Source organism: Pleurodeles waltl, chromosome 1_1 (genome assembly GCF_031143425.1).
Source record: "Pleurodeles waltl isolate 20211129_DDA chromosome 1_1, aPleWal1.hap1.20221129, whole genome shotgun sequence".
Classification (NCBI taxonomy): Eukaryota; Metazoa; Chordata; class Amphibia; order Caudata; family Salamandridae; genus Pleurodeles; species Pleurodeles waltl.
The window spans coordinates 168474002-168486970 of record NC_090436.1 but is presented as its reverse complement, the minus strand read 5'-3'; the positions used below and the strand labels follow the sequence as shown (position 1 = coordinate 168486970).

The window sequence follows — 12969 nt, the reverse complement described above, 5'->3', positions numbered from 1 at the left end:
TAAAAAGGAAAGCACAGTGGGTCACACTCTCAGAGATAATTGTGCATGTGCACTCATCTTAGATTTACAATAAATGTATTTCCAAAATCATAACGCAGATTGACAGAATCAGGATTATTTTAGGATTTGGCAATTCCTAAATTCTGGCAGTATGGTGCAATTTCTATAATTGTAATTTTGGTGTTCGGTGCAGTTTTGTGGCTACCTCGGGGGAAAGATTTCTGCAAAAGTAGGTAAGTAACCATAAACTAATATGCTTGTGGGTTTCCCACCCTAGAAACACCCACAAAGGTGCTGTCATCAAGGGCAGTTGTTTATGGTTCCGGGTAGAAATGGAGAGGGGAAACCCACATCTTTAATTGAAGCGTAGGGGAAGGGATTCACCATTGAGTATACTATGTACCTTTGCAGCATATTTTTATGTGTGGAAATTCCCCATGTATGGAAAGTCTGGAATTCCATGTATAGCCTAGTTTCCAAAAATACACCAAGATCACCAGTTGAGGAAAAGTGAGGTTCGTAACGACCAAAACACATAACAGTTGCTGAATTTTGTGACATGATTTTAGGGCGCTAATGTACAAGGAACACACACAACAGCTACTAAATGGCACTCCCCAACATTAGGCTACTGTCTTAAGGGCTCCGACTTGGGCAGAGCACCTTGGGGAGAACATGTTCACTTCTACTGTCTGTAAGGTCCTCAATCTGTGAGTGAGTGGCTGATGAATGTATGCATGTGTAAATCTATACATTGAATCGTAGAAAATAAACCCGTTTTGAGCCACACCATTTTCGGTTCCTGGCTTACCCTCTGGCTGAAAAATCTCAGCACAAGATGTGGGTGCTTGCACAGTTCTTGAAAGGAAAGCATCTTCTGCGTAGATTTAATGCCATGAAGTGGCACCACAATAAGCTCTCCTCTTTGTTCGGTGAAAAAAGATAACATCCTCAGATGGAGGACATAATTTCTTTAACAATTGTACCATCCCTTCTTGTTTTGATGTAATGACATTTTCCAAATTCTAGGTATTTCTGAAGACAGATAATACTATTATGCTTAAGAGGTGCCAGCATTCGTTTTTTTTTTTTTGCCTCATTCTTCCCACGCAGGGGGGTCAATGCAAACGAGAACTCACACTGGGGGTCACATGCACTACAAAAAGTATCCAGATTCTTAGAAAAAGAACTTTCCAATTGAGGTGATATTCCATATGGCTATGGGACGTGGGATGGTAATGCTGATAACTGCCCATACGCTGTGTATCGCACTATGGGACATTTGGTGTTACACAAAGTTTTCTCAATGAGTTAACATATCTTATTCCTGGTAACTGATGAGTAAACCACACCTAAGTCTACAATAAGACTTGACTTCAGAGAAAAGGCTTCTTGAATCTGGCCCTGGGAATCCAGATGTAATTCACTCATACAGCTACCCAAAGGAGTTTTTGTGAATTAGTTCATGACCTGCAACATTAGGACCCGAGATGATGGGTATGTGGCCTGCATAGTTTATATACTCAAGGCTCACAATTTTCAGGTGATATTTCGAAATATAGCTTTCAAGAAGACATGATGGAAACTATGACAACTGAACTTTTTAATTGTCTTTCCTGAGTTATTTTAGTATTTTGACCCTCATCCAAAAATATGCATCCCTGTAACACATTTATATACGAAAACACTTGAAATATAGTTGAGCTTTATAACGTCACTTATGAATTCCTTTTGTTTTGTGGCAGATGAATGAAGGGCAAGCATTAAGCACGCTTACAGGCACTCAAGGAGCCAATCGAATAGGTCAGGAGCACAATGCCATACATTGCCACTTTTTCTGAACTATTTTCTATCTTTTACTGACAGTAGCACTGCAGATTTGGGCTATAACTTATAAGAAAGATAAGCAGTAAAATACACTTAAGGGTTTCAAACAGCCGATCTGTATTCATTGCTCACTAGTATAAAAATTGTTGCAGTCTAGAGTACAAGTAAAGCACAGACTCCTATTTTGGGACGAATTTAACCATTTCGCTGTGATGTATTTTTATAGGACTAGAGAATCTGGGCTGAAAGCCTTTATGCACAAAATAAACTATTGCCCTCTTTGGTATTAGTTGGGCTCATTCCAATGCAGAAAAGCCTTGTTTTATTGGCCGAGACAGCGTGTAGTTGATGAGGAGGAGCGCTAGAAGTGAGGAGATGGTGGTGGCAGACCAATACTGTATGCAGGGGTCCTCTTGTTTAATAGTTACTGAGTTCCACACGGCCAGAGAGGAATTTGGGATGAATGGCAGAACGGGAAACAAGGGGAGAGGTGGTCAGAAGGTAAGGTGGAGGCCTGGAGTCTTGGGGACCAAGCAGAGTCTACACAAAATGTTGCTATTGACACCCCTGTCTGAGAGGCGGGTTACTGGTACACTCTCAGTTCCATGTTTGCACTGACCTCTCCTTGGTACATCCAAGAGCCTGTCTCCTTTTTCGGTTGCCTCCATGTATCTCCTTCTACCCGTAGCCATCTGATGTCACGTTCTGCGCAAGTCCCAGTATGTTACAATTACTCGTGGGAGGTTAGGGGTCTTACCAACCAAGGTTCCAGCACTTCATTTGACATCTTACAAAAAATAAGTGCTTTATTTTAATCTCTTCTGTTTCTTACATCTTATTCAAAGCCAAAGATCAGTTGGGTAAAACACCTGTTGATTGAGTCTGCATTCATGTCCATTCCAGGTGTTAGCTTTAAATATCTCTAAATGATGACTGTTTATGTCACTTTTGAATTCCTTGTATTTTTAGTGAACACCTTAGTTTTGGAGCAGATGGCACATACATTTTAGGGGCTTGCTGGTCAAGCCATGGGAGTCCTTAATTGAGAACAGTGTAGTCAGTGCCTTGCACGAGGGAGGTACACAGCGCTGTCATAGAGGCAGGGAAAGTATAGTAGAACCACTTCTGCCCCATCTATGTTTTATTGGTGTCTGCAAATTGGTCTCTGAACCTTAGCCATGCCTCAGGTTCACAATCCTGAAGAACGTGGTTGTATTGCCAGCCACAGTCGCTTCCTGATCTTGGTGAACACTACAACCTAATGAGTGCCCTCCCTTGGGTAATGCAGTTCTCCTGAAGGAAAGCTAGTCAAGGCCACTGATGTTACATTTGCCGATCCCAAGGTGCCCTCCCTAATCGAATGCAGAAAGCAAACAATATCTTCATGGTGAAAGTGCTTTAGCTCTGTGCAACGTTCTCCAGCTAGGATATAAAATCAATTATCAATGTATCAATCGTGAGCCCCTCCAAATAAATTTTTTCACTGTATCAATAAAAAAATTATAACTGAATCACCTGATGAAACGCAGTTCTGTCTACCATTGACTACAAAGCAAAAGGTGATGCTGCAAAGACAAAGGAGGTAGTGCTTGAAAGATGCGGGATATTTGTACTTGATAACGTGTGCATTGTAACAGAGAAATATTGCAGTATGTTAACATGTGGGTTATGTTCCTTTAGTATCTCTTCAGTGCCCAATTTAACGTGGGACCTGACATATATAAACATTTAACCAGGCAACCCATTCTGGTGAAACCATGGACAGGGCTCCCTGCATTGAAAGGATAGGTATGCAATCAGTGGAAAATTGAACGGTTTCTAAGATTGAGTAGCTCTTCGCCCATTAGCTCTACATCGTCCAGAGTGCTTCAGTTTGTACCGAAGCTCTTGCCTTCATCGCCTGTCATTGCCTGGATTGTCTCTTTATTGTTTCTGTCCTGATTTAGGTTCCTTGTGAAGCTGTCCCGCCTTCTCTGTAGCCGATTTACGCCGGTGCAATGTAGAAGCAACTTTGCAGTGCTGTTCGTTCTTCCTTCCTATGGCTACTGTCTCTGGAATAAAGGGCTGCTTAAGGCACACCCCCCTGTGCATCGTTGATGGAAGCATCTTGCCAATGCCCTGCACCAAGCACTCTTACAAAATATTTCAGGGCGCGGCATTGAATATTGATTTAATCAGTTCGTTATAATTAAGGAAACGTTTTAAAAAACAGTTTTTTTGCCTTTCACTGGGCAAAAGTCCTGGTCAGCTGAAGCACAAGGATACAACAACAAATAATGGGGGTGATTCTAACCCTGGCGGTCGGTGTTAAAGCGGCGGCCAACCCGCCAACAGGCTGGCGGTAAAAAATATGGAATTCTGACCCTGGCGGGAACCGCCAACACAGACAGCCACTTTAACACTCCGCCCGCCACGGCGGTACAAACAAACAGCGCGGCGGTCACCGCCAACAGCCAGGCGGCAGACAATGTACCGCCCACACTATCACAACTCACCAATCCGCCACCTTTTCCGGGGCGGGAGCACCGCCGATAAAAACACGGCGGAAACAGACTACGAATGGGAAAACGCACACCACTACGCACTCCAGGAGGAAGGAGGACAGCATGGAACCCGAATTAAAGATCCTACCTGCTCTCGTCTACCTTCTCATCTACCACGAGTACGAAGTCCGGCGCAGACGACAACGGTGAGTACTGCACCTACGACACACGGGAGGGGGGAGGACGAAAGGTTACGGGCACACACATATGCGACCCCCCCCCCCAACTATGTACACACCAATGCAGAGCAACAAGTCACAGTGACACCACCCAAACACCCCTGAAAAATGCTAGGACATAATCAAAATTGGAATAAATATTTATGTACCAAAAAGCTCCTGAAAATTATCGTACAACCATGAAAGATATTCACAAGAAAACAAATGATATACACATCAGTGTATAACTGAACTAACAAGTCCTGCACATCCTACGAATTCATCATGTCCGTGGGGCAAAGTTTTGAGAAACAAGGGCAAAGCCCACACAGGAGACCTGAGTCCTTTGGAGAGAACACTGCAGGGGCATCAGATGTAAAAACTACAGGCACCTCAGGGGGAAGGGAAGGGGGGAGCACCACAGCCACATGAGTCCACGACACCAGATCCACGAGGAGCCACCATGCCCACTGTACCATCCTGGGGAGTGCAAAGCCACAGTCTCTCAATGTCTCTACAGTGGGTGGGCTGCCCACTGTACCATCCTGGGGAGTGCAAAGCCACAGTCTCTCAATGTCTCTACAGTGGGTGGGCTGCCCACTGTACCATCCTGGGGAGTGCAAAGCCACAGTCCATCAGGTGGATGACAGTCTCCACTGGTCAAGGAGGAGGCATGGTGGGCACAGTGAACCATAAACAGTGATTGAGACGGCGGTGCCCAGCGGAGCGGTGCTTGAGATGAAGGGCCCAGCGGAGCGGTGCTTGAGAAGAAGGGCCCAGCGGAGCGGTGCTTGAGAAGAAGGGCCCAGCGGAGCGGTGCTTGACAGGAAGGGCCCAGCGGAGCGGTACTTGAGATGAAGGGCCCAGTGGAGCGGTGCTTGAGACGGCGGGGCCCAGCGGAGCGGTGCTTGAGACGGCGGGGCCCAGCGGAGCGGTGCTTGAGATGAAGGGCACAGCGGAGCGGTGCTTGAGACGGCGGGGCCCAGCGGAGCGGTGCTTGAGACGGCGGGGCCCAGCGGAGCGGTGCTTGAGACGGCGGGGCCCAGCGGAGCGGTGCTTGAGACGGCGGGGCCCAGCGGAGCGGTGCTTGAGACGGCGGGGCCCAGCGGAGCGGTGCTTGAGAAGAAGGACCCAGCGGAGCGGTGCTTGAGAAGAAGGACCCAGCGGAGCTGTGCTTGAAACGGCGGGGCCCAGCGGAGCGGTGCTTGAGACGGCGGGGCCCAGCGGAGCGGTGCTTGAGACGGCGGGGCCCAGCGGAGCGGTGCTTGAGACGGCGGGGCCCAGCGGAGCGCTGCTTGACAGGAAGGGCCCAGCGGAGCGCTGCTTGACAGGAAGGGCCCAGCGGAGCGCTGCTTGACAGGAAGGGCCCAGCGGAGCGGTGCTTGACAGGAAGGGCCCAGCGGAGTGGTGCTTGAGACGGCGGGGCCCAGCGGAGCGGTGCTTGACAGGAAGGGCCCAGCGGAGCGGTGCTTGAGACGGCGGGGCCCAGCGGAGCGGTGCTTGAGACGGCGGGGCCCAGCGGAGCGGTGCTTGAGACGGCGGGGCCCAGCGGAGCGGTGCTTGAGACGGCGGGGCCCAGCGGAGCGGTGCTTGAGACGGCGGGGCCCAGCGGAGCGGTGCTTGAGACGGCGGGGCCCAGCGGAGCGGTGCTTGAGACGGCGGGGCCCAGCGGAGCGGTGCTTGAGACGGCGGGGCCCAGCGGAGCGGTGCTTGAGACGGCGGGGCCCAGCGGAGCGGTGCTTGAGACGGCGGGGCCCAGCGGAGCGGTGCTTGAGACGGCGGGGCCCAGCGGAGCGGTGCTTGAGAAGAAGGGCCCAGCGGAGCGGTGCTTGAGAAGAAGGGCCCAGCGGAGCGGTGCTTGAGAAGAAGGGCCCAGCGGAGCGGTGCTTGACAGGAAGGGCCCAGCGGAGCGGTGCTTGAGACGGCAGGGCCCGGCGGAGCGGTGCTTGAGACGGCGGGGCCCAGCGGAGCGGTGCTTGAGACGGCGGGGCCCAGCGGAGCGGTGCTTGAGACGGCGGGGCCCAGCGGAGCGGTGCTTGAGATGAAGGGCCCAGCGGAGCGGTGCTTGAGATGGCGGGGCCCTCTTCAGCGGTGCCTATCCTCACGGCGGACCCTGTTCAGCGGTGCTCTTCTGCACCGCGGGCCCTGTTCAGCGGTGCTCCTCTCCACGGCGGGCCCTGTTCAGCGGTGCTCCTCTCCACGGCGGGCCCTGTTCAGCGGTGCTCTTCTGCACCGCGGGCCCTGTTCAGCGGTGCTCTTCTCCATGGCGGGCCCTGTTCAGCGGTGCTCTTCTCCACGGCGGGCCCTGTTCAGCGGTGCTCTTCTCCACGGCGGGCCCTGTTCAGCGGTGCTCTTCTCCACGGCGGGCCCGGTTCAGCGGTGCTCTTCTGCACGGCGGGCCCTGTTCAGCGGTGCTCTTCTGCACGGCGGGCCCTGTTCAGCGGTGCTCTTCTGCACGGCGGGCCCTGTTCAGCGGTGCTCTTCTGCACGGCGGGCCCTGTTCAGCGGTGCTCTTCTGCACGGCGGGCCCTGTTCAGCGGTGCTCTTCTGCACGGCGGGCCCTGTTCAGCGGTGCTCTTCTGCACCGCGGGCCCTGTTCAGCGGTGCTCTTCTCCACGGCGGGCCCTGTTCAGCGGTGCTCTTCTCCACGGCGGGCCCTGTTCAGCGGTGCTCATCCAGCAGGTCAAGGGAGCCAGACCTGGCCTGGACTCCCTGCTCAGTCGCCCTCGGACCGTGACGTTTCTGGACCCTTCGGGGACGGACTCCTGGCCTCCTTAGTGTCCTCCTTCCCAGCTGGGATGTGACATGTGGGGTCCACCTTCTCCGCGCTCCTGCTGCCCTTCCGCTCCTTTGATGGGGCTCTCGGGCCCTTGCCTCCCCTAGATGGTGTGGCTGGTGAAGTGGCCGCACATTGCTCCTTGGGGGCAGCCCTGTCGGTCCTCGCACGGCGGCCCTTGTTTTTGCGGGTCCTCTTGCCGGGGGGGGGGCTGGACGTGTCCTTGCTGCTGATCGATGTGTCACTGCTGGCAAAGGGTGGACTCCAGATCCCATGCACAACAGTGACACGCGAAGCTGGGCTGGTGGTGGCTGCGGTGCTCTTGGGACTCTTTGCAGATGGAGGGGGGAGCTCATGGGAGGGAAAGAGGTCAAGATTAGCCATGAAAAGCTTTTTAGGTCCAAGGTAAAGGGTAGGAGAAGTGGTGATGGGAGTGGAGGAAGAGGATGTGGTTGTAGGAGAGTCAGGTGTGCTGTCATTGGGTGAAGGTGCTGGTGCTGTAGGCTGTCGTGAGGTGGATGTCTGTTGGGTGGGTGGCTGCCTGCGTTTGTGTGTCTTGGAAGAGGGGGTGACAGACACAGTGGGAGAGGACACAGGGGACGTGTACATGGCAGTGGGGGTGGTGACTGCACGAGTGTGGACTGTAGTGGAGGGTGAGGTGGTGATGGAAGCACTGGCTGATGTTGGGGTGCATGCAGGTGTGAGTGTAGACGTCACAGGGAGGGAGGAGGGAGACGAGGAGGAGGGGGACACAGAGGTGGTTGTGACTGTTGGAATGTCTGCATCTGGGTGTTGCTTGGGTGAGTGTTTGTGGGATCTGTGGTGCTTGTGTCTGGATGAGCTGCTCTTGGGTGTTGAGGTGTGTGCAGGCTGGTCTGATGTTGTGGATGGGATAGGCTGAGGAACAGGAGACAGAGAAAGGCTGGAAGCAGTAAGAAGAGGGAGGCTGGAAACCGGGACAATGGCTGCCGTCAGTGCTGAGGCCAGAGCAGTGAACGCTCGTTGATGGGCAGCCTGACCCGAATGAATGCCCTCCAGGTACGCATTGCTCTGTTGCACCTCCCTTTGCACACCCTGGATGGCATTCAAAAGGGTCGTCTGCCCAACAATGAGCGTCCTCACCAGGTCAATGAGCTCCGCACTGAGGGCAGCAGGGGCAACAGGGGCAGGGGCTGAGGTGCCTGGGGCGAAGGAGACGCGCGCCTTCCTGGGCGAGCGGGCACGGAGCGTAGGCTGAGGGGCTGCTGGGAGGGCGGTGCTGGTGCGCTGGGTGGCGGCTGTACCTGTAGAGGCGGGGGGCCCGGATGTTGCCGCCACCGCTAGGGAGCTCCCATCCGAGGACGTGTCGCTGTCGCTGCTCTCACCAGCGGTCCCCGTCGTGGTGCTCCCCTCGCCCTCCGGATCACTGGTGCCCTCGGTGTCTGTTCCTGGGCCCACCGGGGCCTTGTGTCCTGCAGCTCCCTCGTGCTCCGATGCCAAATCTCCTCCGCCTGATGATGCTAATGCACACATGCACAAGAAGATGAAGAGAAAGGGTGGGGGGAGAAAAAAGAAGACCAGGTTGAGTGCATGCAATGTCAACACCGTTGGCGGAGAGGACAGACACAGGAGCCTCATGCACTAAGCCGCGCATTCGGGGTACACTACTCAGTACTACTGACTAGGACAACAGGCCAAGAGACGTCAAACGCGCACATGGGTGATGCTGGACCTTCAATGGCTGTACTTGTCACCCTACAGAGGTGGGGGCCGGGGGCACAGGGCCATGCCTAAGGGAGAGGACTACACTACAGAAAGCGCCCTGGCCTAATGTCACCCACAGCCCTCCTCCCCTACCCAGACTCCTCCACTGCGCAGAAAGATAGGAGAATGTGCTGATACTCACCCCCTTGTGTCTGCTGTGATGTCTTAAAGCGCCCATCCAATTCAGGGTAGGCCACCACCAGGATCCGGGACATCAGGGGGGTCATGGTGCGACTGGCACCCCTCCTAGGTTGGGAGGCCATCCCCAGCAGTGTTTCTGCGGTCTTCCTTGTTCCGCGGCGGATGTCCTCCCACCTCTTGCGGCAGTGGGTGCCCCGTCTGTTGTGGACCCCCAAGTTCCGGACTTCCTTGGCGATGGCACGCCAAATCTCGATCTTCTGATGGGCGCTGACCTATTTGACATGTACAGGGTGGAAAGGAGGAAATCATCAATGACCTGCATGTTAGATGTGATTGGCCCCCCCCACCAACTTTGCCATATGGCACATGCTCTCATCTGTCGTGCGTTGCACTCCTCATTCTCCCCCCACCAACTTACATCCACCCCAATCCACACAGGCATAGCCCATTCCATGTGCACCCGGTGTACTCACTTGTTGGTCTGGAGGACCGTAGAGTAGCGCATACTGGGGGAGGACCCCATCCACGAGCTTCTCCAACTCTTCAGACGTGAAGGCAGGGGCCCTTTCCCCAGTCGCAGCAGCCATTGTCACTTCCAGACCGAGGTCACAGCAGCACTTGCAGTATAGGTCCTCTCCTGTGGATGATCAGGTCTCGAGTGAACAATCAGCTAGGAAATGGCGGTCACGCCCGCGGCGGTGCGTACCGCGACCGCCGGCGCACATCGTCATTGGCTCCTGAAACCCATAGGCTTCAATGTTAACCAATGCGGCTTTGCGCCGCGGTCTTCGACCGCCTACCGCCACGGTGTGCCCCGCCAGCGCATTGACCTCACATCCCATTGTCCCACTTCACAGGTCAGGCAGCCGCCATTTCAAGGGCCTACATGGCTTAATTTTGACTGCGACACACAGGCCTAGGCCTTGCATTGCCACACATACACGCCTTTCAACCCATTGCCATTCTTTAACTGTGCAAGCTGTCTGTACGTACCTGTGGTTTGCCTGACTCTGTGCTCCATGTTGTCCTTCCTAGGCACCGTCCGCTGGGACTTGCGAGGAGAAGGACGAATCCTAGCGTGTACCGACCGCTGGTGGACCTGTCGACAATGGAAGAACGCCATATAATACTTCGATACAGACTTGACCGTGCCACTATCCATGAACTGTGTGCCCAGCTGGAGCCAGCCCTGATGTCCCCCATCCGCCAACCCACAGGGATTCCCCCTCTGGTGCAGGTTTTGTCAGTCCTCCATTTTTTGGCAACTGGGTCATTCCAGACAACAGTGGCCATGTCATCTGGAATGTCTCAGCCTATGTTTTCAAAGATTTTGAGCAGAGTGTTGTCTGCCCTGATGAAACTCATGCGGAGCTACATCATTTTCCCAGAGGAGGGTGACTTGCCTACAGTGAAGGGTGATTTCTATGCCCTTGGACATATCCCCAACATCATTGGTGCCATTGATGGGACCCATGTGGCTTTGGTACCCCCAAAAGACGATGAGCAGGTGTACAGAAACAGAAAAAGTTATCATTCGAGGAATGTCCAGGTGGTCTGTTTGGCTGACCAGTACATCTCCCATGTAAATGCCAAGTTCCCAGGGTCAGTGCATGACGCGTATGTGATGCGAAATAGCAGCATCCCCTATGTGATGGAGCAGCTACAGAGACAACGTGTGTGGCTAATAGGTGACTCTGGTTACCCCAACCTGCCTTGGCTACTGACCCCAGTGAGGAATCCCCGGACCAGGGCAGAGGAACGGTACAATGAGGCCCATGGGCGAACTAGGAGGATCATCGAAAGGACCTTTGGCCTCCTGAAGGCCAGGTTTAGGTGCCTGCATATGACAGGGGGATCCCTGATGTACTCACCAAAGAAGGTGTGCCACATCATCGTGGCCTGCTGTATGCTTCACAATCTGGCATTGCGACGTCAGGTTCCTTTCCTGCAGGAGGATGGTGCAGATGGTGGTGTTGAAGCAGCTGTGGAGCCTGCGGAGAGTGAAGAGGAGGAAGACTCAGAGGACGACACAGACAACAGGGACAGAGTAATAGAACAGTATTTCCAGTAGCACACAGGTAATAATCACCCATGCCATTTTACATTTCCTGAAAGCCTCCTGCATCTCAACTTTGTCGATTTCCCCCCAGAACTATAAACATGATGTTTGATTTTCCCTTCCCTTTTCTGTGCTGTATGAGCCACTGCGTGACCTCGGCTTGGTTGGCCCATGGACTAATGCTAAGTTACCTCGGTATGTGTAATTCACAATGTTAATAATACGTAATTGATATGTAATGTGTCATACATTTGTAAATAAGACAGGCTGAGTCCTGATTGATTTCAGTGCAATGTGTGATTTATTATTAGTGCATAGATATTGGTACATGATAGTGAAACAGTGATGGGTGGGGGTGGAGTAATGTCCATGGCGGAGTCCAGTTCTCAGTCTCACAGGTGCATTGTCCATATGCCTGTGGCAGGATGGAGCAGGGGCAGTTCATGGTTTGACAGGGTGGCAATGTGGAACAGTGGGAGGACTTCAGGGGGTATGTGATGCTGGCGGGGGACTTGACATCCTACTCTGTCGGTTTTTTTGATCTCAGGCTCCTTTTGCGGGGCGGTTGTTGTTCAGCAGGAGGTGGGGTTCTGGTGGGCTGTCGTTGTGGTGGGGCCTCCTGTCCACTAGCGCCGGCGGAGGTGGTAGGCTGATCCTGTTCCTGGCTAGTGACAGGGGCCCTGTGTGATGCCACATGGTCCCGAAACGTGTCCTCTATACGGTTCAGGGCCTGGACTATGCTCCCCATAGCGGTTGAGATGTTGCTGAGTTGGTCGCTGAACCCCATGTAGCGTTGCTCCTGCTGTGCCTGGATCTCCTGGAACCTGGCCAGTACCGTCGCCATCGTCTCTTGTGAGTGGTGGTAGGCTGCCATGATGGTGGTGAGGGCCTCTTGGAGAGTGGGTTCCCTGGGCCTCTCCTCCCCCCCTGTCGCACAGCAGCCCTCTGAGTTGCCCTGTTTCCCTGGGCCTCTGTCCCCTGGACGGTGTGCCCACTCCCACTGCCCCCAGGTCCCTGTTGTTGTTGGGTTGGTGGGTTACCCTGGGGGCCCTGTAGTGGTAGACACACCGCTGCTTGACCTGTCCTAGAGACAGAGGCATGGGCCCGCTGGGTGGGAGCTGTGCTGTTGTTCCCAGAGGGGGTTGGGTCTGCAGTGGCCTGTGTCTGGGTGAGGGGAACCGACTGCCCAGAGGTCCCCGATGGTCCGGGCTGGTCGTCAGGTTCCAGGTCGACAGAGCTGCTGTCATCACTAGGGGCCTGTTCCGGGGGTGGGATGGACATTTCTGGTCCCTCCTGACCAGTGTGTTGTCGTTCGGGTCCTGCATGGGGTAAGAGGGTATGGTTATTGTTTCTGTGTGTGCATTAGCTTGCGTTTTATGGGTGCCCTTGTCCCCCAGTGCTGGCATTTCCTTGGGGGAGGTGTTGTGAGGGTGTTTTGTGGGGGTGGGGGGGATGGGTATGTGCAGTGGTCATGCTCAGGTGATGGGTGTCCATAGTTTGGGGATGGCATGCAGGGGTTGGTGTTTGGTGGGTTGTGCTGGGGAGACATTCTCAGGGAGGATGTGTGCTGGGGGGTTGGGGGTGAGGGTGGGGGTTAGCATGCTGGGGGGGGGTGAAGTGGTTGGCCTTGTACTTACCAGAGTCCATTCCTCCGTGTACTCCAGCGAGGCCATCAGGATGCAGGATGTTGAGTACCTCTTGCTCCCATGTTGTGAATTCGGG

The 12969-nt window shown here is 53.9% G+C and overlaps 1 protein-coding gene across 28 annotated transcripts in view; it reads left to right on the top strand.

Moving 5' to 3' along the window:
- Positions 1–12969, top strand: part of TCF4 (transcription factor 4) — a 630514-nt gene that overhangs the window by 85613 nt on the left and 531932 nt on the right. The window lies entirely within an intron of this gene.